Source organism: Prionailurus bengalensis, chromosome C1, assembly GCF_016509475.1.
Source record: "Prionailurus bengalensis isolate Pbe53 chromosome C1, Fcat_Pben_1.1_paternal_pri, whole genome shotgun sequence".
Classification (NCBI taxonomy): domain Eukaryota; kingdom Metazoa; phylum Chordata; class Mammalia; order Carnivora; family Felidae; genus Prionailurus; species Prionailurus bengalensis.
This window is the reverse complement of record NC_057345.1, coordinates 181,307,741-181,335,262: the sequence shown is the minus strand read 5'-3', so window position 1 is coordinate 181,335,262 and position 27,522 is coordinate 181,307,741. Positions and strand designations below refer to the sequence as shown.

General features: G+C 38.2%; 1 pseudogene; it reads right to left on the bottom strand.

Moving 5' to 3' along the window:
- Positions 1-23,204: 23,204 nt before the first annotated feature.
- Positions 23,205-27,220, bottom strand: LOC122479505 (annotated as a pseudogene).
- Positions 27,221-27,522: the final 302 nt, after the last annotated feature.

The window sequence follows — 27,522 nt, the reverse complement described above, 5'->3', positions numbered from 1 at the left end:
AAGATGAGAAAGAATAAACCTCATAATATTGATAAACTTTTTTCTAAAACAAGATGTAAAAATAGGGAACTAATTCAAGTTCCTGTTGGCATTTCCACTAATCAAATATGTTGCACTTTAATACATTTTTGAGGTAATAGTTCAATTTATATGTTCTCTTTTTTAATGTTTAACTTAAAAGCAAAAACTGATATATTTGAAAATCAGGTAGTTATTTTACATCAATATTATTTTTTTTGTATTTCTCATTCCGTGAATATAGTGCTAGGTTGTTGAACAATTGGACATTACAAAGATGTACATAATATGTTTTTCTTTTACATAAGAGCCAGACAATATTGGATAATATGCCTATAAGCATAAATTAAAATGTAGTAAAGTATTTAAGGAGTGCCTGGATGGCTCAGCAGTTTAAGTGTCCAACTCTTATCTTCAGCTTAGCTCATGATCTCCCGTTTGTGAGTTCGAGCCCCGCATCCACTCTGTGTTGATGGCCCAGAGCCTGCTTGGGATTCTCCCTCTCTCTCTGTCCCTCCCCCACTGGCTCTATCTCTCTGTCAAAATAAATAAAAATAAAAGAAGTTAAAAATGCAGTAGGGGTGCCTGGGTGTCTCAGTCTGTTAAGCATCCAATTTCAGCTCAGGTCGTGATCTCATGGTTTGTGAGTTCAGGCCCAGCGTTGGGCTCTGTGCTGGCAGCTCAGAGCCTGGAGCCTGTTTTGAAGAGAGAGCCTGTGTCCCCCTCTCTCTTTGACCCTCCCCCCACTCGCACTGTCTCTGTCTCTGTCTCTCTCTCGAAAACAAATATTAAAAATAAATTTTAATGTAGTAAAGTACTTCAAAAAATAGAACTTAATACTTGTAAATATTTTTATGAAAACAGTTATACAAATTATAAAAAGCCATTTATGTGTGTGGCTCATTTAGAGAAACAAACAAAAAAAGGATTGATTAACCAGCACCTTGTGTTATAAAATGCAACCCTTCCTTTTTCTCCAAAGCAACGCTGCTGCTCTGAGGGCATATATCTGACATGATGTCTTTGGCAGCTGGAAGAAGTAGGAGGAATACAGGAAACATCAAAATATCCAAGTGATGCTTAGAAGTATTGTCTGCTTGATTTTGAAATAAACAAAAATGGAATTTTACTATTCTTACTGTTTTATTTCCACAATAAATAATACTTCTCCCAACAGCAGAGAGAGAAAAAAAGGTTGTCAAATGCAGAATTGATTTTTTTTTCTAGTGAAGAAATTTTTTAACCATAAATAACGTTGTCTACTCAAAGAGTGATCAAATGCATTTAAAAAATTGTAGTCTGAGTAAGAGTTTTAAGAGATGAATTATTTTAAGCAATGAGTTAGCATTTTAATTAAATTCCTTTTTGTGTGAATTTCATGTAATTTCAAAAAAAGACAAATAATACAAATGTTTAGAGCAAATCTTTTAAGATTTGTTGATTCCTTGGATATAAAAGTTTTAAAAAGAGATATTTTTAAGTGAACTTTGGTCTTAAGTCAGATTTTGACAAATGGGCAAACATTGAAACATATTCAACATTGCTATTAAATTAAAAAGTTAAAGCATGAATAACATGCATTTTATTTATATTGTCAAAGATTAAACAACTTCAGTGTTCACATTTTCAAAGCTATAAGGAATTGAGAATTCTTATATGTTGTCATTAAGATTGAAAATTTTTATTATACGTATTTTTCAATTTGATCAAATACCTGAAACTCCTTAAATATGTATAATTTTGGCACATAAATCTCACTGATAAGACTTTATGCTGAGTTTTCACAAATCCATGTTTAGTTTCATATAGGTAACTGAGTAATTTTAAGCATCATATAGGATAGTAAGTTGGAAACAATATAAAATAGCAAGAAATTGGACTTATTTAAATAAGGCAGGCATATTATTACAGCCTTAGGAAGTAGTTTTTTTTAATGAAATTTATTGACAAATTGGTTTCCATACAACACCCAGTGCTCATCCCAAAAGGTGCCCTCCTCAATACCCATCACCCACCCTCTCCTCCCTCCCACCCCCCATTAACCCTCAGTTTGTTCTCAGTTTTTAACAGTCTCTTATGCTTTGGCTCTCTCCCATTCTAACCTCTTTTTTTTTTTTTCCTTCCCCTCCCCCATGGGTTCCTGTTAAGTTTCTCAGGATCCACTTAAGAGTGAAACCATATGGTATCTGTCTTTCTCTGTATGGCTTATTTCACTTAGCATCACACTCTCCAGTTCCATCCACGTTGCTACAAAAGGCCATATTTCATTTTTTCTCATTGCCACGTAATATTCCATTCTGTATATAAACCACAATTTCTTTATCCATTCATCAGTTGATGGACATTTAGGCTCTTTCCATAATTTGGCTATTGTTGAGAGTGCTGCTATGAACATTGGGGTACAAGTGGCCCTATGCATCAGTACTCCTGTATCCCTTGGATAAATTCCTAGCAGTGCTATTGCTGGGTCATAGGGTAGGTCTATTTTTAATTTTCTGAGGAACCTCCACACTGCTAGGAAGTAGTTTTGTAGAGTAATATGTAATGATGTGAGAAAATGTCCATTTTATGATATAATATGAAAAAGATAATTTCTAAAGAAAATTATGCTTGTAAGTTTTGTTTTTTTTTCTTTCTGTTAGAGAGTTAAGCCTATTTGCCTTAATCATGTGCTAGATATGCTTGATTTTATTCCTGTGATATTTTATGGTATATTAACCATTTGTGTGTATATATCTTAAAATACTTTTTCTTTTTTTTATACTAGTTTTTATGTTTAAGGAAACATTATTCTATTTCTTCTAATAGCCATCTTTATATGTATGTCATTTTATAATACCTTTATCCTAACCCTTCTATCGTTGCCATCAATATTATCATTTCTAATCTGTACCTCTGTGTTTTTAAAATAATTTCAACTAATTGATTTGTCAGCTCTTAATTCCCAGCTATTACACATGAGAACATTAGGGAGATCAATCCACTTCTACTTTTTCTTATCCTTTCCCCATTTTTGTGATTTTTTTCCTTATTTTTACCAATTACATTCTATGATTATGAACCACTTACCCTTCCTTTGTTTTACTCTCAATGTTACAGTTAAATGTTCTCAGTGTTCACCTCAGACATTTTACACATTTTCCCAGTCATCAATTGTCTGAATGAAATTTGTTCCCTAGAGTATTTGTGAGTAATCTATCTAGACTTCTCAACTCAAGTTCTAATGTTCTAAACTCAAAGATTTGTCTTTGTTCTTTTACTCAAAGGAAAACTTGGCTAGATAAAATATTCTTGCCTCCCATGACCTTTCCTTAAGTATCTTGTCAATGTAGCAACTGCTAATAAGGAATACTGCCCTCCAGAAGTATGATTTCAACCTGATTTAGTATACCTATCTCCTATCTATCTATCTATCTATCTATCTATCTATCTATCTAATGTAGAGAGAAAGAGAGCACACGCAAGCAGGGGAGAGGGGCAGAGGAAGAGGGAGAATGAGAGACAGAACAACAAGCAGGCTCCCTGCTCAGTGTGGCGCCCAATGTGGGGTTTGATCCCATGATCCTGGGATCATCACCTGAGTCACAATCAAGAGTTGGATGCTCAACTGACTGAGCCACCCTGATGCCCCATGATGTAGTAGTATTTTTAATAGATACCCAGACTATCATTTATCTTTACTGGAGTTATTTACACTTAAAAATTATTTCATAATTTTTATCATTTCCTTTGCAAATTATATGGTTTTCTGCCATCTTTTATTGTTTGTCTTTTTCTAATGGTGTGTATTTAAAAAAAATTAATGTTTATTTTTGAGAGAGAGAGAGAGAGAGAGAGAGAGAGAGAGAGAGACAGTGTGCAAAAGGGGGAGAGGCAGGGAGAGAGAGAGAGAGAGAGAGAGAGAGAGAGAGAGAGAGAGAGACAGAATCCAAAGGTGTGTTCATTCTTTATGTTGTTCATTCAAGGCTACACTTTGCTTCATTAGCTTTTTATTGGTTTATCTAGAAGTATCAGGTAATTTTTAAAATATATAAAGGTCTTGTAAAAAATTCTTCGTGTTTTATTGTTGCTTTAACAAAGGACTTAAAAATAAGACCTTCATTTTTTCTTGAGCTTTAGCCGGTCCTGACTTCTATTCATTTTTATGACTTGTATCTCATTGGTGATCTATGAGATCTGCAGCCTTTGATATCCCAAATTATTTCAAAGCAACTTTCCCTGCCTCTACCAGCAATTCTGCTTTGGTCAATTATTCTTGCTTACAGCAGTTGCCTCTCAACAAATAACGTGGAAGATTTATGAGATGGCCTGCACTTGTCACCTCAAAATTTCTAATTTTCCCTGTAGCACTTTCATGGCTTCCTATGTGGCTTGTCTTAGAAAGCTCTCACATCAACTTCATGGTCCCAAAAGGAAATGTATGGCACACTCAAATTAAGAAATTTCATTGTGTATTTTTTACAATAAGAATATGTACAAGGTGTAAGGATGGCTAAAACCACAAAGAATAATGCAGGAATCCACAATAAGTAGCAGCAGAGGTGCTTTTATTCACCTGAAAACAGAGCAACTCTCAGTATCTCAGGAATGAAGAGACCTGGGGATCAAGTGGCCCACAGAACCTGGAAAGTGAGAGCTAAGTAAAGAAAGTTGCCTTAAATGAAGTAGTGACTTTCATCCAAGGGATACAGACAGACCGAATAGCCCCCAGGTACAAATATATTGGAGTAAATAGATTTATATCAATATAATTCCTCCCTGTGGTTTCTGGCAAGGACTCTGCATTGGCTGTATGGAACTAGAAGCCAGTGAGCTGAGCTTCCCAGGGCAGAGGGCAGGAGAAGGAGGAGAAAGAGCGGATTTAGAACCACAGATGGAAGATGTGGCAAAGTCCATCACTTTGCCCCCTAAGTTTTTCACTCTTATCCTTCATTTAGGTAAAAGTTTGTGTCTCTGTCTCAGGCATACACAAAGCATAATCATCTGCTAGTAAATGTATCATCATGGGTGCTATCAATTTGTATCCACTGACATTCTTCATATAAAGTGGTGGGAATGTGGAGGAAAAAATACATAATATAAAATATATAGCTGCTATTGTCCTGGACTTGCTAGCTAGCCCATGAAGTATAAGTTAGTAAAATTAGACACCTTTATGTGTCTAAATAATGATAGGCACTAATCATTCCATATATATTTTACCCTCTTCTACATCACAGATAAATTGAATTCTTGACCTGGGGAAATAACTCAAAGTGTTACTCCTGTACAATATAAGCTACCTCTGCCTATTTTTTTTTTGTTAGAAATCAGCTTTCCACTGACCAAAATTTTAAGGAAAGATAGTTCTAAGAAGAATTATGCTGAATTCATTCTGATTTCCAGTCAGTCCTCCTGTTCTGTGCTAGGTATCAACAACATAATTTTCACGAGTAATCAGGAGAAAAATTAACATTGCAGGTTCCATATTGATTTGTTATTTAATCTGAATGAGAAATGCCAAATGATGGGGGGCAATTTTAATTTCCAATTCATTGGAATCATTGGTAGGTTCTCTGAAGGAAGCAGACTTCCCTTGGATACTATGGGCACAAGTTATGGGAACAGAAACAAACATTCTTCAGATTATTAGGTGTAGTAAAAAGAGAAACCACCCCTATCTCTACTCTTGGTTTCAGGATTTATATTTCTGGCTATGGGGGAGACTGCCTCATATGTTGGTTGCTGATTTTAGAAAAATGCCTCATCTTATAAGCCAACTTCCCAATGCAACATGTTCATATTGGCCATCTATTCCCTTAACTGAGCCCTCTGAAAGTCACTATGGAGCTCTCCCAAGTCCGATAGTTCTGGTTGATGGAATGTGTGAGAAGACCAGAAAATTCCACACAGATGAGTATACTGCCACATTTACCTTGCCATAACTTTCCTGGTAGGAAGTGTTTTATGGAATACCTTGGTAAGCATCACAATAGTCTATAAACCTTTGAGTGACAGTACTGGCAGAAGTGTTATACACAGAGAAGGCAAATCTACTCCCCAAATATAAGTCTATCACTGTCAGGGTAATTGCTGCCATAATAGACAAGGTCGAAGATAATCAATCTGCTGCTATGACACCAGATTATACCCTATGGGGCATAGTGCCATTCTGAGAATTTATTTGCAATTTTTACAGAGATAACCTGCACTCATTTAGAAATCAAGAAACCTGTGATTGAATGCATCTTAAGTCTTGCATCCTTTTTCCGAATGTTTTTCTGTTTTCATTCCATAGATTAATCAATGGTGTTTCAATCTACTTATTTACTTGGACTAGAAATCTTAGAAACATTCTCCTCTCATTTCTGTATTTTACTCTCCATGTTATTTTTTAAAAATTTTTTTCCAATATATGAAATTTATTGTCAAGTTGGTTTCCATACAACACCCAGTGCTCATCCCAAAAGGTGCACTCCTCAATACCCGTCACCCACCCTCCCCTCTCCATGTTCTATCAGTAACCAGGTTGCAAAAATTATATTCAAAACACCACAAAATCTCTTCCCTCTCCTTCATTCTCTATTATATTGTCTCTCCCAGAGACTTTCCTAATATTCTTTGTACCACAGCAATAGTCTTCCTCAGTACTTCCTCTTTCCAGTCCCTTTCATTGTATACACTGCACACAAACATATTTATAAAACAAAGTACAAGTAGAGCATTTCATTTTCTTTTTACTTAATTAAATCGTCCTTAGGGGCCATCATGGCATACAAGACTCACTAAAATCTGCTCTCACTGTATCTTCCCTTCACTACTTGTCATCTGTTTTCCCTCTCTGCAAAGGTTTTATGCTCTAACCAATGCACAGCAATATTTAGTATGTTCGACGGTAAAGATAATGTGGAATAAGTGTCACGATCTTCAATTTGACAAAGTAGTGTTATCTCAGTCACTTTCCTACCTGAATATATACTTTCTCATTTAGTCAATTGCTATTTATACTTTAAATGTTTGAATATATATGTCCTCACAAAGAAAAAAAAGGAAAGATCATAAGCAGAAGAGTTAAATTTCACATAACATTTATGGACATTTGTTTTTTTAATAAACCATTTGATGCAGCACTAGTTTTTATAGTCTCTGTACCCGTTGGTCTTTTAGGAAGCACATAACAACGCCAATTAACAAGGTATATATGTCCACTATTTATTTTCACACCTAGCACACACACTACATGACATTTAGTATCCAGTCACCTTGTATAAAGGGTTTTGTTTTGTCTGGTCTTGCTTTACTTTCCATTGATTAGATGGGTATGGAAGCAGAACTTCTTTGTCACTTCACTGGAAACTGTCTGGATAGCAATGGAGTGTATCATAAATCAATTCTACCAGGAGAACAGCTCACAACCAAAGTCAATATCATGGTATAAAGCATCTATAACAAGAATCAAAATGAAATAAGCCTCAACACTTTGCTTCTTCAGAGAACTTCAAAGTTTTAAAAATGTATACAACAATATAATAAGACCATGTGTTTATTATTTTTTAATATGTATCTAACAGAAAATATAAATGCTAAACATTTATGGAAGAGGGAAATATTGAATGATTGATTGTAGTATTAAAAGTTTTGTTATAGTATAAGATGTATAAGCATGCCCAAACAGAAATTCTACTAGATCAATCTGAATTATTCAGGACTCCATGCTCCACTAATAGGTCCTACTTACTTTTTTTAAATTTCATAACCTACTCTGAATTCTGTTTAGTAGATATTGAACAAATTTATGTGTTTTACACATATATGTGTGTATATATGACCTTGCATATGTATTAATTTTCCCACATATCCCTCATTTTATTTGCATCACTGAATTATTTGATTTCTCTACAAAATCACACCTTAAAACATAATTGTCATTTTACTTCATTGCAATTATTTACATTTTAAAAACGTCTTACAAATATTGCAAAGAGAAATATTGACCATACAAGAAAAATAAAATTGAAATAATCTAGTAATACATTTTTAACTTGAAAAGAAGTTCCCATTTGTAAAGCACTGTAACTGCTATTTGTTTGGTGATTGTCATATTTTAGGCACACTGAAGAAGAGTAAAGGAAGATCATAATCGTAAAGAGAAAATTTTGGTCATTGTAATTGCTATAATGAGTAAGTAATACATGTGTTTGGAGTGCAGTAGAATATGGTCGAAGATTTAAGCACAAATATTATTGAGAAGTTAATAGAGACTTTCTATTTTCTTTTGCATATACTTTTCTGATAAAATAATTTAATGACTCTTTGCTTGTATTTCAGTAGATGTTCAGCAACCCATTTTAGTCTTTAATAATCCTTAAGGTTCCTGCTGCACTAGAATAGCACTGATTGCCAAGAGCTTGCAATAACTAATGATATACTTATTTACATTCAGAAGGAGTTTTATGTTACTGGTGATACTTCTGTCACTCCTGCTCCTTCTGCTTCTAATACTATTGTTGCTACTTATTATTACTGTCATTATTGATATCATTATTGTCATTATTATAAACAGGTATCCTTGAATGTTTGTGAACAAAGGGTTAAATTTTAACTCAAAATGAAGCTAATAATATATCAAACTGCTGTTTCATAATAAAGTAAAAGAGCAGCATGATGTAAGACTCACAAAATAGCCTTCAGATGCTATTTCTTATGGCCATTGTCCTTTATATACTGCAAATATAAAAGTAACTTGGTGTATTTTTTGCTAGTCTTGAGCTCATTTGGCAATATATTTTTATGTGTATGCATATCAAAATAAGAAAAAAGTGGGGCGCCTGGGTGGCGCAGTCGGTTAAGCGTCCGACTTCAGCCAGGTCACGATCTCGCGGTCCATGAGTTCGAGCCCCGCGTCGGCCTCTGGGCTGATGGCTCGGAGCCTGGAGCCTGTTTCCGATTCTGTGTCTCCCTCTCTGTCTGCCCCTCCCCCGTTCATGCTCTGTTTCTCTCTGTCCCAAAAATAAATAAAAAACGTTGAAAAAAAAATTAAAAAAAAAAAAAAATAAAATTCTATCAAGGTGGTAATTACCAATGTTCGAGGAGAAACTAAATAAAATACAGCTAATTCATTTAGTTCAATATATTATTATTTTATTAAAAAAAATTTTTTTTTTTGCAACGTTTATTTATTTTTTGGGACAGAGAGAGACAGAGCATGAACGGGGGAGGGGCAGAGAGCGAGGGAGACACAGAATCGGAAACAGGCTCCAGGCTCTGAGCCATCAGCCCAGAGCCCCACGCGGGGCTCGAACTCACGGACCGCGAGATCGTGACCTGGCTGAAGTCGGACGCTCAACCGACTGCGCCACCCAGGCGCCCCACAATATATTATTATTAAAAATATGTGGGCATATCTTAATATAGAAATATATCTAAAATTTGTAATTAACAGTTTACAAAAAGGGTATTGCTTCAGTCAGCATTTACCGAGTGAAAGTATATCAGTAAACAATAAACATACAATATACGACAATGTATTTAAGAAGTTAGTGAGAGGGGCGCCTGGATGGCTCAGTCAGTTGAGCGTCGGACTTCAGCTCAAGTCACGATCTCCCGGTCCGCGAGTTCGAGCCCCACGTCGGGCTCTGGGCTGATGGCTCAGAGCCTGGAGCTTGCTTCAATTCTGTGTCTCCCTCTCTCTCTGCCCCTCCCCCATTCATGCTGTGTCTCTCTCTGTCTCAAAAATAAATAAACGTTAAAAAATTAAAAAAAAATAAGTTAGTGAGAATGAAGACCCTAAAATAAGTTATATCAAGTGTATTAATTATTAGAGAGAATTACAGAGTGCAACTTGTCTGTGAGATTAAGGAAGTCAAGGAAAATGAAAATTAAGATGAAATACACATAATAAGAAGGTGTTAGGTTAGGAAAAGTTGGGATGTTGCAAGAACATATCAAGCACATCTACTACCGACCTCAATGCTGGGTCACTGTGAGGAGTTTGTCTGGGCTGTTGTCCAGGTTAGGAAAGGGAAAATCAAGTTTAAGAGGCTAGAGAAGGACTTGGAGCCTGTTAAAGATTTTAGATTTGATCAAAAGTAAAAGGTCATAACAATAAAAAGTTTTAAAAAGAATTCACAGTAGTAAAAGCAAGCAGCATATCTAAATTTGTATTATATGAATGGAATAATTTTGAACAGATATACATAAAACAGAGCTATCAGTGGTAGATATAATGGAAGATCACTTGGGTTTTACTCTTTATACTGTTAGTTATTATATGACATTTTTCAAATAACACTTAAGACTTTTCTGATCAAAATAATCAATGTAGTTAAAGCAGGCAACCCAAACCGCACTATATCCCATACCTAATGTTTTTGATTGGTGAATTCCGGCTATAGTGCATGTATTTATGACTTCCCTGAGACCTAATTAGACCATCTCAATTTTCTCCGCTCTGACTGTAGAGTTGAGTATGGGTTGGAGTGGGACCACTGTATATACTCAAGATAAAAGAATATAGACTTGATCTTGGCATTAACTGATTCTAAGTTTATAAGCATATGGACCTTTTTTTTTTATTTATTACTTTTATCCTCAGGATAGAACATATTGCTTTGCAGTTAGAAGAAAGACAATATGTTTTGAATAAGACTGACTAAACCATTCCTTTTTTGCTATCAATTCTACTCTTTGAAGGTTTTCTCAATATCTGCCCTACTTTTACAAGCCTTAAACTGGCATAATAACTTTGTGTCATTTTTGGGACCGTTTTTATTAATGCCTTACATGAACTGTTTCCATAATTCTGCTCAGGATTCCTGAAGCATAGGTCTTCCTGATATTTCAAGTCAACCTTGGAATTCTCCTTCTTGCTAACTTGATTCATAATTTTCCATCAGTTCACTTCACAGCTGGGCCATGCTCCACTTCCTTCTCAAATGACAAATTGCATGCTAGAAGCAGTTGCCTGAGATTTACAAAAAGAACTTTGCCAACCATGGAACTCTATTCAGTCCAAAGACTAAGATTATTTAAATGAAAAGAGAGGACTTCTTGATTATGTAACCCTAAGATAATAAGTAATTTCAAAACTCTGGAAGTGTTTTTTTAAATACATATGGAAATATTATAAATATTATGGAGAAGTTCGCTATTTCTAAAATTAGCATAATTTTAGGGATATTAAAAAGAGGGTTTAAAGGGGAATTTACATGTTTTAACACTAATTCTAAAATAGTTGTTATTTTCTATGATTAGATACAGAATTTATCCATCTAATAAATTATGTATACATAAAACTTATGACATGGTATTGTCCAACCGTTGCACAGTATTAGGACCAAAATGTAGAAATATGGAAGAAATAGAATCGACACCTAAAATGTGTAAGCTGTTTTTATTTAGTATGGGGAAATACTTTCACACATAAATGGTAGTTGAAATACAACTAATGTATAAGTCAAGTAAAAAAGATATTGAAATATAATTCAAGAGGCAAATTAATGACTAAACAACATTTTCTTATTATAACAGGACATTGTTTCTATATATCCCAGGGAAAATTTTTTTTTTTCCATTTGGCATCTAATAAGAAAAATGGGGGCACCTGGGTGCCTCAGACAGTTGAGCGTCCGACTTTGGCTCAGGTCATGATGTCACAGTCCACGGGTTTGAGCCCCATGTCGGGCTCTGTGCTGACAAGCTCAGAGCCTGGAGCCTGCTTCAGACTCTGTGTCTGCTTTCTCTCTGCTCCTCCCCATTCACACACTGTCTCTCTCTCTCTCTCTCTCTCTCTCTCTCTCTCTCTCTCTCTTCCTCCCTCCCTCCCTCCCTCCGTCAGAAATAAACATTTAAAAAAATGTAAAGAAAATAAAATTGGTTCTAGGATTTCTTACATCAAAGGTTAAATGTGATATTTGCCAGATGCTTAAAAAAATACTAACACATCCATCTTCACAATCTCAAACTCACTCCTCTGTTATTACTCTCAAGTAAAGACTATGTAGGTTTAAATCAAAGACCTTCCATACATTAAAGGAAATGTTTTTTTTTTTCAGAATAGGGAAACTTGTAGGTAAGATTTTAAATATTACAAAAACAAACAATATTTCTCAACCAAGAGAAAGTTAGATACATTCAATAATAATTCTAAATATATTTAGTAGAAAATATGCATCATGTATCACTCTGTTCTATGACAAATTGACATTTATATTTATCATGTTTCAAGGAAAGGTAAAGAGACAGAATAAATTGATGTTGGATATTAGACATCAAAATTTAAAAACCCAACATCTAGAATAAAAAAGAAATAAAGAATACCAAAAAATAAAAACAAAATAAAAATACAAATAAAAATGCAACATCTAAAATAGATGAAATAAAATAAATTTTCATTTGATATACAGGAAAATTGAAATTTCATTGTGTGGTGAAACAGATATTTTCACAATTGTTTATAGATCCCCTAGGAAGAAATTGGGAGGATATTTAGAAGAAAAAAATCTTAGTTGTATGTAAAGAAAAACTACAGTGTAATAAAATAAGTAAAAATACTATTTTCTAAATAAGTAGTAAGTTTTCAGTCTTGGGGTACCTGCGTGGCTCAGTCAGTTAAGTGTCTAATTCTTGGTTTTGGCTCAGGTCATGATCTTGCAGTTTTGTGAGTTCAAGCCTCACTTCCTGCTGTGCTGTGTGCTGGCAGAATGGAGCTTGCTTGGGTTTTTCTCTTTCCCCCATCTCTCTGCCCAAATAAATAAATAAACTTTGAAAAAAATAAAAAAAAAATCAATCTCAAGATGAAATTTCACTTATATTCATTTTGCAATGAAAGTAAGAACAGTTGAAGATATCAAAGGATATTGATATAGGGACAGCAGAGATTTAGAAAAAAATGAAGGTAAGCAATAATTTTAATAGTTTAGGCACAAATTTAAATGATTTATTTTAAAGAAAAATACAAACAGAAACTTATTAATCCAATGAAAAGAAAAAAAAGAAATTTACAGTTTCCATTGCTGATACTAAAAAAGAAGAAAGATCTCAAATGAATTACCTTGTTGAACATCTGAAGAAGCTGGAAAAAGAAGAGCAAAATAAACTCAAAAGAAGCAGATACATATATATGTGTGTACATATATATATAATAAAAATTAGAATGTGAATAAATGAAATTTAAAAAAGTAGAAATAGAGAAAATCAATGGAGCCATAGCTGGTTCTTAAGATCAACAATTTTGACAAATCTTTAATCTTACCATGCTAATATTTTTTTATCTAAATTAGCTACATTAACAGAGTTACTGAACAATTTATACTTTATTATGAAAAACAAATTCTGTTTGTATTTGCTTAATGTTTAATACTCATTAAAAAGATTCAGAAATGGGGTGCTGGGTAGCTCAGTCAGTTAAGTGCCAGACCATTGATTTTGGCTCAGGTCATGATCCCAGGGTTGTGAGATCAGCCCTGCAATGGGCTCCATGCTAGGCGTAGAGCCTGCTTAAGATTCTTAATCTTTCCCCTGATCATGCACTTGCACAGGCATGCAAGCACTCTCTCTTTCTCCCTAAAAAAAAAAAAAAAAGAAAGAAAGAAGATTTTAGACAATCCAAACCATCAGAGGAATGAAAAGACTTTAAAAGGAAAATTTTAATCAGTAGATATTGGGAAAAGACAAAATTAAATTCAACAAATAAACACACAGAAAAAAATGAAATTAAAAAAGAAAATAGAAGTAAAAGAAAGAATTGAAATATGTCCATAATCATAGTACTTTAAACACATTATAATAATCTATTAGAAGACAATGTATTGTAAAATGATCAAGTAATTCATTTTTTTCTCTTTTCTTTTCTTTTTTTTTTTAAATCTATATCCAAGTTAGCATGTAGTGCAGCAATGATTTCAGGAGTAGATTCCGTAATGACCCTTACCCATTTAGCCCATCCCCCTTCCCACAACCCTTCCAGTAACCTTCTGTTTGTTCTCTATAAGAGTCTCTTATGTTTTGTCCCCCTCCCTGTTTTTATATTATTTTTGCTTCCCTTCCCTTATGTTCATCTGTTTTGTATCTTAAAGTCCTCACATGAGTGAAGTCATATGATATTTGTCTTTCTCTGACTAACTTCACACAGCATAATGCCCTCAAGTTCCATCCACATAGTTGCAAATGGCAAGATTTCATTCTGTTTGATTGCCAAATAATACTCCAGTGTGTATATATACCACATCTTCTTTATCCATTCATCCATCGATGGACATTTGGGCTCTTTCCATACGTTGGCTATTGTTGATAGTGCTGCTATGAACATTGGGGTACATGTGTCCCTTTGAACCAGCATATCTGTATCCCTTGGATAAATAACTGGTAGTGCAATTGTTGGGTTGTAGGGTAGTTCTAATTTTAATTTTTTGAGAAACCTCCATACTGTTTTCCAGAGTGGCTGCACCAGTTTGCATTCCCACCAGCAGTGCAAAGGAGATCCTCTTTCTCCACATCCTTGTCAACACTTGTTTTTGCCTGAGTTGTTAATGTTAGCCATTTTGACAGGTGTGAGATCGTATCTCATTGTAGTTTTGATTTGTATTTTCCTGGTGATAAGTGATGTTGAGCATTTTTTTTATGTGTCAGTTGGCCAACTGCATGTCTTTTTGGATAAGTGTCTATTCATGTCTTGTACCCATTTCTTCACTGGATTATTATTTTGGGTGTTGAGTTTGATAAGTTCTTTATAGATCTTGGATACTAACACCTTATCTGATATGTCACTTGCAAATATCTTCTCCCATTCCATCAGTTGCCTTTTACTTTTGCTGATTGTTTCCTTTGCTGTGCAGAAGGTTTTAATGTTGATGAGGTCCCAATAGTTCATTTGTGCTTTTGTTTCTCTTGCCTCCGGAGACGTGTTGAGTAAAAAGTAACTGCGGCCAAGGTCAAAAAGGTTTTTGCCTGCCTTCTCCTTGAGGATTTTGATGTCTTCTTGTCTTACATTTAGGTATTTCAGAATTTTGAGTTTATTTTTGTGTATGATGTAAGAAAGTGGTCCGGTTCATTTTTCTTCCCGTTGCTGTCCAGTTTTCCCAGCAAAACTTGCTGACACTGTCTTTATTCCATTGAATATTCTTTCCTGCTTTGTCAAATATTAGCTGGCTATATGTTTGTGGGTCCTTTTCTGGGTTCTCTATTCTGTTCCATTGATCTGAGTGTCTATTTTTGTGCCAGTACCATACTGTCTTGATGATTACAGCTTTGTAATACAGCTTGAAGTCCAGGATTGTGATGTCTCCTGCTTTGGTTTTCTTTTTCAAGATTGCTTTGGCTATTTGGGGACTTTTCTGGTTCCATACAAATTCTAAGATTGTTTGTTCTAGCTCTGTGAAGAATTCTGGTGTTATTTTAATAGGTATTGCATTGAATATGTAGATTGCCTTGGATAGTATAGACATCTTAACAATATTTGTTCTTCCTATCCAGGAGCATGGGATAGTTTTCCATATTTTTTCTTCCTCAATTTCTTTCATTAGCTGTCCATAGTTTTCAGTATATATATTTTCACCTCTTTGGTTAGATTTATTCCTAGGTATTTTATAGTTTTTTGTGTAATTGTAAATGGGATTGATTCCTTGATTTCTCTTTCTGTTACTTCATTAATTGTGTATGGAAATGAAACCAATTTCTGTGCATTGATTTTATATCCTGGAACATTGCTGAATTCATGGATTAGTTCTAGAAGTTTTTTGGTGGAATCTTTTGGGTTTTCCATATAGAGTATCATGTCATCTGTGAAGAGTGAAAGTTTGATCTCCTCCTAGCCGACTTGCATGCCTTTTATTTCTTTGTGTTGTCTGATTGCTGAGGCTAAGACTTCCAATACTATGTTGAATAACAGTGGTGAGAGCGGACACCCCTGTCTTGTTCCTGACCTTAGGAGGAAAGCTCTCAGTGTTTCCCCATTGAGGATGATATTAGTGGTGGGTTCATATATGGCTTTTATGACCTCGAAGTATGCTCCTTCTATCTCTACTTTCTTGAGAGTTTTTACCAAGAAAGGATGTTATATTTTATCAAATGCTTTCTCTGCATTTATTGAGAGGATTATGTGGTTCTTGTCCTTTCTTTTATTGATGTGATGAATCACGTTAATTGTTTTGTAGATATTGAACCAGGACTGCATCCCAGGTATAAATCCCCCTTGGTTGTGGTGAATAATTTTTTTAATGTATTGTTGGATCCAGTTGGTTAATATCTTAATGAAGATTTTTGCATCCATGTTCATCAGGGAAATTGGTCTATAATTCTCCTTTTTTAATGGGGTCTTTGTCTAGTTTTGGAATCAAGGTAATGCTAGCTTCATAGAAAGAGTTTGGAAGTTTTTGTTCCATTTCTATTGTTTGGAACAGCTTCAAGAAAATAGGTATTAACTCTTCCTTAAATGTTTGGTAGAATTCCCCTGCAAAGCCATCTGGCCCTGGGCTCTAGTTTTTTGGGAGATTTTTGATTACTAATTCGATTTCCTTACTGGTTATGGGTCTGTTCAAATTTTCTATTTCTTCCTGTTTCAGTTTTGGTATTTATATGTTTCTAGGAATTTGTCCATTTCTTCTAAATTGCCCATTTTATTGGTGTATAATTGCTCATAATATTCTTTTATTGTTGTTTGTATTTCTGCTGCATTGGTTGTGATCTCCCCTCTTTCATTCTTGATTTTATTTATTTGGGTCCTTTCCTTTTTCTTTTTGATCAAAATGGCTAGTGGTTTATCAATTTTGTTAATTCTTTCAAAGAAACAACTTCTGGTTTCATTGATCTGTTCTACTGTTGTTTTTTGTTTTTTGTTTTTTGTTTTGGTTTTGATTGCATTGATTTTTTCTCTAATCTTTATTATTTCCTGTCTTTTGCTGGTTTTGGGTTTTATTTGCTGTTCTATTTCCAGATCTTTAATGTGCAATGTTAGGTTGCATATATGAGACCTTTCTTCCTTCTTTAGGAAGGCCTGGATTGCTATATACTTCCCTCTTATGACCACCTTTGTTGCATCCCAGAGGTTCTGGGGTGTGGTGTTATCATTTTAATTGGCTTTCATGTACTTTTTAATTTCCTCTTTAACTTCTTGGTTAGCCCGTTAATTCTTTAGTAGGATATTCTTTAGTCTCCAAGAATTTGTTATCTTTCCACATTTTTTTCTTGTGGTTGATTTCAAGTTTCATAGAGTTGTGGTCTGAAAATATTCAGGTATGATCTTTATCTGTATGTACTTGTTTAGGGCTGATTTGTGTTACAGTATGTGATCTATTCTGGAGAATGTTCCATGTGCACTGGAGAAGAATGTATATTCTTCTGCTTTAGGATGAAATGTTCTGAATGTATCTATTAAGTCCATCTGGTCCAGTGTGTCATTCAAAGCCATTGTTTCCTTGTTGATTTTCTATTTAGATGATCTGTCCATTGTTGTAAGTGGGGTATTGAAGTCCACTAATAATATGGTATTATTATCAATGAGTTTCTTTATGTTTGTGATTAACTGATTTATATATTTGGGTGCTCTCATATTTGAAGCATAAATGTTTACAATTGTTAGGTCTTCTTGGTGGATAGACCCCTTAATTATGACATAATTCCCTTCTTCTTCTCTTGCTACATTCTTTAGTTTAAAATCTAGATTGTCTGATATAAGCATGGCTCCTCCAGCTTTCTTTTGTCGACCATTAGCATGATAGATGGTTCTCCATCCCCTTACTTTCAATATGAAGTTGTCTTTAAGTCTAAAATGGGTCTCTTATAAATAGCACGTAGATGGATCTTGTTTTCTTATCCATTCTGTTACCCTATGTCTTTTGATTGGAGCATTTAATCCATTGACGTTTAGAGTGAGTACTGAAAGATTTGAATTATTGCCATTATGTTTCTTGTAGAGTTGGAATTTCTGGTGGTGTTCTCTGGTCCTTTCTAGTCTTTGTTGCTTTTGGTCTTTTTTTTTTTCTTTTCTACCCTTAGAGAGTCCCCCTTAAAATTTCTTGCAGGGCTGGTTTAGTTGTCATGAACTCCTTTAAGTTTTGTCTGGGAAATTTTTTATCTCTGTATCTATTTTGAATGACGGCTTTGCTGGATAAAGAATTCTTGGCTGCATATTTTTCTGATTCAGCATATTGAATATATCCTGTGACTCCTTTCTGGCCTGCCAAGTTTCTATGGATAGGTCTGCTGCAAACCTGATCTGTCTTCCCTTGTAGGTTAAGGACATTTTTCCCCTTACTGCTTTCATCATTCTTTCCTTGCCTGAGTATTTCGTGAATTTGACTATGATATGCCTTGTTGATGGTTGGTTTTTGTTGAATCTAATGGGAGTCCTCTGTGCTTCCTGGATTTTGATGTCTGTGTCTTTCCCCAGGTTAGGATAGTTTTCCACTATGATTTGCTCACCTAACCCTTCTACCCCTTTTTCTCTCTCTTCATCCCTGGGATCCGTATGATTTTGATATTCCTTTGTAATGAGTCACTGATTTCTCTAATTCTTAAATCGTTCTGTTTTGCCTTAGTATCCCTCTTTTTTTCTGCTTCATTGTTCTCCATAAGTTTCTCCTCTGTATCGCTGATTCACTGCTCAGACTCATCCATCCTTGCCACTGTGGCATCATTTTGAGATTACAGCTCAGTTACAACATTTTTTATTTCATCCTGACTAGCTTTTACTTCTTTTATGTCCACAGAAAGGGATGCTAATCTATTTAGATCCCAGCTAATATTCTTATTATTGTGATTCTAAATTCTGTTTCTGACATCTTGCTTGTATCTGTGTTGATCAAGTACCTGGCTGTCGTTTCTTCCTGTTCTTTCTTTTGGGATGAATTCCTTCATTTTGTCATTTTGAAGGAAGAAAAGGAATTAATAAGGTAAAAAAAAATTAAAATTAAAAACAAGACATACACACACACACACACACACACACACACAAATGAAATAAATGATGCTGGATCCTAGGTGTGTTTTGGTCTGGTTGTTGAAAGGAGCTTGACAGATTAGAGAAAAAAGGGGGAAGAAAAAATAAAAAAAAAACGAAAAAAAGGAAAATGAAAATTTGAAAAATGAATATAATGAAATAGAATAAAATGAAATGATGGAAGTAAAATAGAATTTGAGAAATTTACAAAAAAGTAAAAAATATAGTAGAAAAAAATAAAAATACTTTTAATTTTTTTTTCAACATTTATTTATTTTTGGGACAGAGAGAGACAGAGCATGAATGGGGGAGGGGCAGAGAGAGAGGGAGACACAGAATCCGAAACAGGCTCCAGGCTCTGAGCCATCAGCCCAGAGCCTGACGCGGGGCTCGAACTCACAGACCGCGAGATCGTGACCTGGCTGAAGTCAGACGCTTAACCGACTGTGCCACCCAGGCGCCCCAAAAATACTTTTAATAAAAATTGAAAATAAAAATAAATTTTTTTCTTTCTGTATCAAGAAAAAGAAAAGAAATGAAAAAAAAAAAGAAAATCGAATAAATGGACCAGGGAACAAACCAAAATACGATTCAAATTACATAGTTTTCTCCTAGAAGTCAAAGTATGAAGCAAATTATAGTCTGTAAACTAAGTAGGTGGAGAGACTTGTGGTGTTTCTGAAGAGCAAGGTTGGCCCAGTTGGGTGGGGTTAGTGTAACAGCTCCATTCCCCACTAGATGGTGCTCCTTAGCTTATTGGTGTGGATAGTTGTGGTGCTTATAGGTGTGTATCTGTATGTGCATGCTTGGGAAGGGTGAAAATGGCGTCACCCAGCAACCCATTCTCTAGTATCAGAACTCTGTTCTCCCTGATTAGCTGTTGCACAACTGTCCTTTGTTTTTGGCTTGCGTCCACTCCCCGCTTTAACACTGTCTGTGATCAAGCTGTCAGGTTGCCAGGTGGCACCTCCCTCCTGAGTTTTATATCAGATGTGGCTGTTTCCCAACCCCTCACTTCTGAGGGACTGTGGCTTTGACCCACTCAGACCTTCTGGGGCAGGGTCTCACTGATCAATGGCTGGGTGCTAGCTGCACCCAAGAGCATTCATGGGACCACACTGCTGCCAATGCCCAGAGACTGCGGCTGGGTGCCAGTCCACTCTAGAAAAAGTTCATGTGATCATGTAGCAGCAGCGTTTCAGGGATTATGGAAAAATCACAGCACATATCTGGTGTCAGGCTTCACCCTTAATGACCTTGTTCCAGCACCAGCAAATGTGGTTGTTCTTTGGGGTCTCCTGGGACCTTTGCCTGTGGGGTGGCCACACAGCCTCTACCAAATGTCCTCCCAGCAGGGGAACCATCTCTCCCCGTGTGGCTCGAGGACCCCCGGACCTCCATCTGCTCCTGGGATTTGCCCCTCTCACCAGAGCACCACTAGGTATTGAGCTGCAGAGTTTCAGACTCTGTGCTACCCCTGTTAGTAGAGTCTTAATGGAATTTAACCCCTCTCCTTTCTCCCTTTGTATTTCAGTCCCTGCAGCTGTTTCCACTTTCCTACTTTCTCTCCAGGTGCTTTTGGGGAGGTGCTTTTCCGTACTCTCCCCTCCCCCCACCCCCCCCACCCCCGCCATCTCCATCCTCTCTCTGCAAGCAAAAGCAGCTCCCTGCCCTCTGCGGCTTCTCATTCCTTCAGTTCACCTCTCTACTCCACATACCTGCTGAGTTCTGTGGTTTAGGTTGTCAGATTGTTATATCAATCCTCAAATCAGTTTTCCAGGTGTGCGGGATGGTTTAGTGTTGATCTAGCTGTATTTCATGGACACGAGATGCAAAAAAAAAAACCTTCCATCTCAAATGATCAAGTAATTTCTAAGCAACAGTGTGGCTGTGAGTCTTGTACACTGGCACTACAAATCCATATTGGTATAAATTATTCTTATCTCCTATGGGAAGACTGGGGATTATTTCAGAGTGGGCCCAAGTGGATCTCTATCACAGCTGATGAACCCCAGGCATTGGAAAATCCTAATCTTATAAAGGGCTGTTGTCACATCTGCCCACCTCTTTCTCCCAAGTAGATATTATATCTATTGCCCTGTATATAAGCAAACTGCCTATGTGAAGAGGGAGACTTTACTCTTCTAGAATGTAAATAAGTCTACCCTCTGACTTAGAGGGAGACACTATAATTTTGTAGACTATCTACTGTGCTGCTGTGCAAATACCCTTGAAGAGAATCTGAATTGAATAGACACACCATGGATAATTGCCTCCCCAAAGGTATCAGATTAAGATAATACTGCTGTATATTATTTACAAAAGGCGTTAGTTTTTAAATGTCATTCAGTGAAATTAATTAAATAAAATTTAAAAAAAGATGTAAAAGTAAATACCAAGGGCTATGGATGGAATGCCTTCCCCCCAAAATTCATGTTGAAGTCTAATCCCCGATATGATGGTTTTTAGAAGTGGGACCTTTGGGAGATAATTAGGCCATGAGGTTAATAGTTTCCTTATAGAAAGAGACAGCAGAAAGATGATTTTTCTCAGCCATCTGAGGATATAGTGAGAAGACCATCTTCAATCCAGGAAGTGGTCTTCACTGGACATGGAATCTGCAGGTGCCTTGATTTGGACTTTTTAACCTTCAGAACTGTGATATATAGTGTTGCTGGTGAAGCTACTCAGTCTATGCTATTTTTGTTATAGTAGCCTGAACTAAGACATCAAGTAAATATCAAAATAAAATTTTTAAAAAAAGCCACCTTGGATAGTAATATATAGTTTCAAATAAATATCAAAACAATCTATGGCCAAAATCTTCCCTAGAGATTACAGGTCTCTGTGCTGACGAAATGAACAATTCTACTTAGAGAATATAACAATTATTAACTCGAATAAGGCTAGAAATATAGCCTTAAAATGTAACTAAAAATGGCAGAATCAATAGAATGTATTGTCAAAACCACAAAAATAAGGTATGTTGTACAACATCTCCATAAGAAATCTATAGACCAAAGGAAGAAAAAATTTTGGTAGAGAAAATATGACCAACAGGCTTTTCTTGTAGGACTATGGTCTATTAGTGTTACTATAATATTATACTCTTTTTCCCAAATATTTGCTACCTTTCTTTGTAATAGGTGAATTCATACACACAGAGTGACATCAGTCTTGACCATGTGACTTGCTTTGCTCAAAGAATCTTAAGTCTACGTGCAATAGGCAATATTCAAGCATGAAATTTGATAGCCTTTGCATGGACCCAACATTACTATCTTCTATCGCAGTAGTGGCAATGGTGTATTTCAGAGGTTGTTTCTATAGCTTGGTTACTAAAATTACTAAAATGAAGAAGATGTGAGCAGAAAAGTATTTGACTTGTATAACATGAAGATATAGATAAGCTTTTCTTGTAAACAACTAAGATATTTTATTTATTTATTTCCACTGCATACTGTAATGCCCCCGATTTCAAATCTGAGAGACCACCAAGGAGCTGATACAGACGCAAACGCACGAGGGTTTATTTGCAAGCTCGAGCTTGGGCCCAAGTATGCCCGACACAGTGGAGCAGGGACTTGGACCCCTAGGTTAAGAGGCATAGCAGTTTTATAGGGGCCAGTGGCCAATGAGATTGTAACACACAGGAAGTTTGATAGTCATGTCAGTCCACACGCAGGTGGCCAATTGAATTACAATTTACCCTATAGTAACTGTTTGAACTAGCCTATCACTCTGGTCAGAATTGGCACGCAAGTTTGGCAGGCAAAAGGCAGGGTTTACATTCTTTGGCGGTTAGGGGTTCTGCATTCCTATATGAGCTGGTTTCCAGTAAGGGTGTGCTCAACGGCTTGACTAGGGTGGGGGAGTGTCTTAAGCAGTAAGTAGGTCATATGGGGGTTATACATGAGATGTTGGGTGTAGCACAAAATGGAGTTATTCTTGCTCTGCTTGTCCAGGGGCAGGGAATTTTTGTTAAATTCCTTGGGTCCCACGTTCCCCCCTTTTCCAGAGGATCCTATGTAGGACCCAATCATGGGTTAGGGCTTGGGGTGATGATTTTCCAGGTTAGATTAAATGGTTAATGGGGGTTGCGGTTGGGGATACAGCACAAGTAATATTAGCGGGGTAAGTGGGAGCGACACAGCCTTAGCTTTAAGAGATTGTCCTTGTTGGGCTGACTCTTCCATTCTGGAACAAAGTCCTTGAGGACGGCATGTGGATCAGCTGGCCGGACGTGGGTGTAGTGGACCCAGGGAATTATTCCGTTGACCTTGAGAGCGGTGGGCGTGGTCAGGATCACAAGGTAGGGTCCTTTCCATTGAGGTTAGAATGTCTGCTGTTGGTGCCTCTGCACGTACACCCAATCGCCTGGTGGATATCAATGGGGGTCAGGTCTCATAGAGGGCCCTCAGCTTAGGCCACACCTGCTCATGGGCTCTTTGTAACATTTGGAGGGAGAAAAGAAGTTGTTGGTCATTGAACTGAGCAAGCACTTTGGGTTTCAAGGCAGGAATGATAGGTGGGGGTATACCAAACATGATTTTGTAGGGAGTCAGTCCCATCTTATATGGTGAGTTTCTCACCCTATATAGGGCAAAGGGGAGGAGAGTGACCCAGTCCCTGACAGTCTCCAAGGCTAATTTAATTTAGTTAAGGTCTCTTCTAATGTCCTATTCATCCTCTCTACCTGACCTGAGCTCTGGGGTCTGTAAGCACAATATAATTTCCAATCTGCCCCCAGTATTTGTGCTACTCCCTGTGTTACCTTAGAAATGAACCCCAGTCCATTGTCAGATCTGATCCTAGCAGGAAATCCATACCTTGGCAGAATGTCCTCCAGCAGCTTTTTGGTCACGATTTGCACTGTTTCCTGCTTGGTGGGGAATGCCTACATCCACCCTGAAAAGGTATCTACGAAAACTAGCAGGTACTTGTACCCATACTTTCCAGGCCTTACCTCAGTGAAATCTACTTCCCAGTATGCTCCTGGGCGGTCTCCCCTGAGTCGGGTTCCTGGGTTAGACCCATGGGTGGTGGTGTTGGTTACCTGGCATGCATGGCAGCTTGCCACAATCTGCTCGATCTTTGCTCAAGAGTCTTTAATAATGATCTTAGCATGTCGTATGAGGTCTTCCATCTTTCTTGTTCCCATATGAGTACTCCGATGCATTTTGGATAAGACTCGTTGTCCTAGTTCCTCTGGCAGGGTGATGCTGGAGTCTGTGGCCCTCCACCAGCCATGCAAGCATTAGGTCATAGGCAAGCGTTTAATCTGTTGTAAGTCAGTGCCAGTATAGTTGCGGGTGTCCGGCAGGGTCAGTGCCCCCGGATCGGGTAGCATGGCTGTTAAAACCTGGGTCACCGAAAGGGCCGCCTCCTTTGCTTTTGAGTTAGCTAGCCGGTTTCCCCTGGCTACTGGTGTGTTTGCTTTTTGGTGTCCTGGACAATGGATGATAGCTCGTGCCTTGGGCAGCCAGAGGGCCCTTAGGAGTTCAAGAATCTCTATTTTGTTTTTAATAGTCTTTCCCTCTGTTGTCAGAAGCCCTCTCTCTCTGTAAAGGGCTCCGTGGATATGAGCGGTGGCAAAGGCGTACCTGCTGTCGGTGTAAATGTTTATTCGTTTACCTTCTTCCCATGGTTAGTGCCTTGTCCAGGGCGATCAGTTCTGCCCGTTGAGCCAGTGTTCTGGCTGCCAATGGCTCTGCCCAGATGATCTCCGTCTCTGTGGTTACGGCTGTCCCCACGTATCTGATTCCTTCTCAGACAAAACCGCTACTGTCCGTATACCAGGTGGCGTCTGGCAGTGGCCGGTCCCAGAGATCAGCCCTGATTCCGTGCACCTGTGCCAAAATCTTTTGACAGTTATGCAGAGGGGGGTCCCAGTCTGGGTTAGGGAGTAGCGTTGCAGGATTCAGGGCTGTAGGTGGCTTGAATAAAATTCTGGTGGGGTTTAGCAGTAGGCTCAGATAATGGGTCAGACAAGCATTCCTGATCCAGCGGTCCTGGAGCTCTTTGAGTACCCCTTCAATAGCATGTGGGGTGGTAACATATAGTTCTTGCCCCATGGCTAGCTTGTCTGCATCCTTGACCATAGTGGCCACCGCGGCAATAATTTTTAAGCATGGGGGTCATCCAGCGGCCACCATGTCCAGCTTTTTAGAGAGATAAGCTATGGGTCTTTTCCAGGGACCTATGTACTGGACAAGGACCCCTTTTGCCACCCTGTCTTTCTCGTCTACATACAGGTAGAAGGGCTTGGTTAGGTCAGGCAACCCGAGAGCTGAGGCAGACAGCAAGGCCTGTTTAAGGTCATTAAAGGCCTTGTTCATGGCCTCTGTCCATTCAAAATTTTGTTGGTGCCTGGTGGCCTCATAGAGGGGTCTGGCCATCTCGGCAAAACCCGGAATCCATAATCAACAGAACCCTGCCGACCCCTGGAATTCACGTACCTGACAGACGGTTTGCGGCTGTGGGATCCTTAGGGTGGTTTCCTTCTGCGCATCCGTCAACCATCTTGTCCATCCTTTAATTTGTACCCCAGGTAGCTCACCTCTGCTCTGCAGATTTGGGCCTTTTTGGCTGAGGCCTGGTATCCTAGAGCTGCTATGGTCTGGAGTAAGTCCTTGGTGCCTGGCAGGCAAGTGTCCTGGTCCTCTGCCACCAGCAGGATATTATCTACATATTGTAATAAGGTCAAATGAGGGTGCTCAGAACAGAACTCACCCAAGACTTCGTGTAAGGCCTCATCGAAGATGGTTGGTGAGTTTTTGAATCCTTGTGGTAGTCGAGTCCAGGTGAGTTGGCCATTGATGCCTTTCTCAGGGTCCGTCCATTCAAAGGCAAAAAGGTCTTGGCTCTTGGGTGCTAAAGGCAGGCTGAAAAAGGCACCTTTTAAATCTAACACTGTATACCAATTTTTGTCTGGAGGAAACGTAGACAGGAGGGTGTATGGCTTTGGGACCGTGGGGTGCACATCCATTACTCGCCGGTTGACTTCCCTTAAGTCCTGGACTGGCCTGTGATTGTTAGAGTGCGGTTTTTGCACTGTCAGCAAGGGACTGTTCCATGACGATTGGCAGAGCCTTAATATGCCTGAGTCTAGTAGTCGCCGTATGTGGGGCGTGATTCCCGTTCACTCCACGAGAGGCATGGGGTATTGGTGGACCCTGACAGGGTCTACCCCCAGTTTTAGTTCTATGTATATAGACAGTTGGTGTCGGGCCAGCTCAATTCCCCTAGTTTCTGCCCATGCCTGAGGAAATTCCTGTAGCCAACAGTCAATGTCAGTCATTGGGACTGGGGGCATCTGGTGGAGACGATATTCATCTTCCAAACTCAGGACAAGCACCTGAATCGGTTGCCCTTCTTTGTCTAGGATTTTTGCCCCTCTGGGGTGGAAGCAAATTTGTGCCCCCATCTTGGTGAGCAAGTCCCGACCTAACAACGGGTAGGGACATTCAGGGATGACCATGAAGGAGTGGGATACCCGGCCCATGCTGAGGTCCACAGTTCTTCAGGTAGTCCATGAGTACTGTTTGGTCCCCGTGGCCCCTTGAACCCATGAGGTCTTGCTCGCCAATTTCCCCTGGGGTTGTAATAAGACCGAATGTTGTGCCCCACTGTCCACTAGAAATTCAACTGGTTGCCCCTCCACTCTGAGAGTTACCCTGGGCTTGGGGAGGGGTACCGAACCCCAACTCCCCTAGTCGTCCAGGTCCTCCATCTCCAATATCTTGGCAGGGGCCTATGATATTTTGTTAGGGCAGTCTTTCACCCAGTGGCCTTCTTTCTTGCAATAAGCACATTGGTTTTTGTTTAGTTTAGGGTGCTCCCATCAGGGACCAGGGCCATCCTCCTTACCTGTCCCTGAAGTCAGCTTCTTGAGGTGCCTCCGTTTTTCCTGTGGGTCATCCATGGTTGTAGCCAGTGGGATCTTAGCCAAATTTCGGATCTACCCATCTCTTAGTTTAGTCTGTTGCTCCTCCGGGCTTTCTCTATTATTGTAAACTCTTTCTGCTACTATTATTAAGTCCTGCAGGCTCTTCTCTCCTAACCTCTCCACTCTTTGTAATTTCCTTTTGATGTCTGGAGCAGCCTGATTAACAAAAGCCATGATAATTGCGGCTTTTGTTTCTGGGGCTTCTGGGTTCATAGGGGTGTACTGCCTAAAAGCCTCTGTGATTCTAAGAAGGCTGCTGGACTCTCATCCTTACCTTGTCTTACATCATATACCTTGGCCAGATTAGTAGGCTTGTGCGCGGCAGCCTTGAGACCTGCCATTAGCATCTGCGGTAGACCCGGAGTCTCTCCTTACCTTCAGCCCAGTTGTAGTCCCAGGTAGGGCGGGATAAGGGGAAGGCAGCGCTTATGAGGTCTGGGTTTTGAGTCGGCTCTCTGTCCTCTCCCAGGACAGACTTCTGAGCTTCCACCTGTATTCGTTCTCTCTCTTCGGTGGTGAAGAGAACCTGCAAGAGCTGCTGACAGTCATCCCAAGTAGGCTGGTGGGTAAAGAGAACAGTATCTAAAAGCCCAATTAAATCTTTAGGGTTATTGGAGAATTTTGCATTTTGAGTTCTCCAATT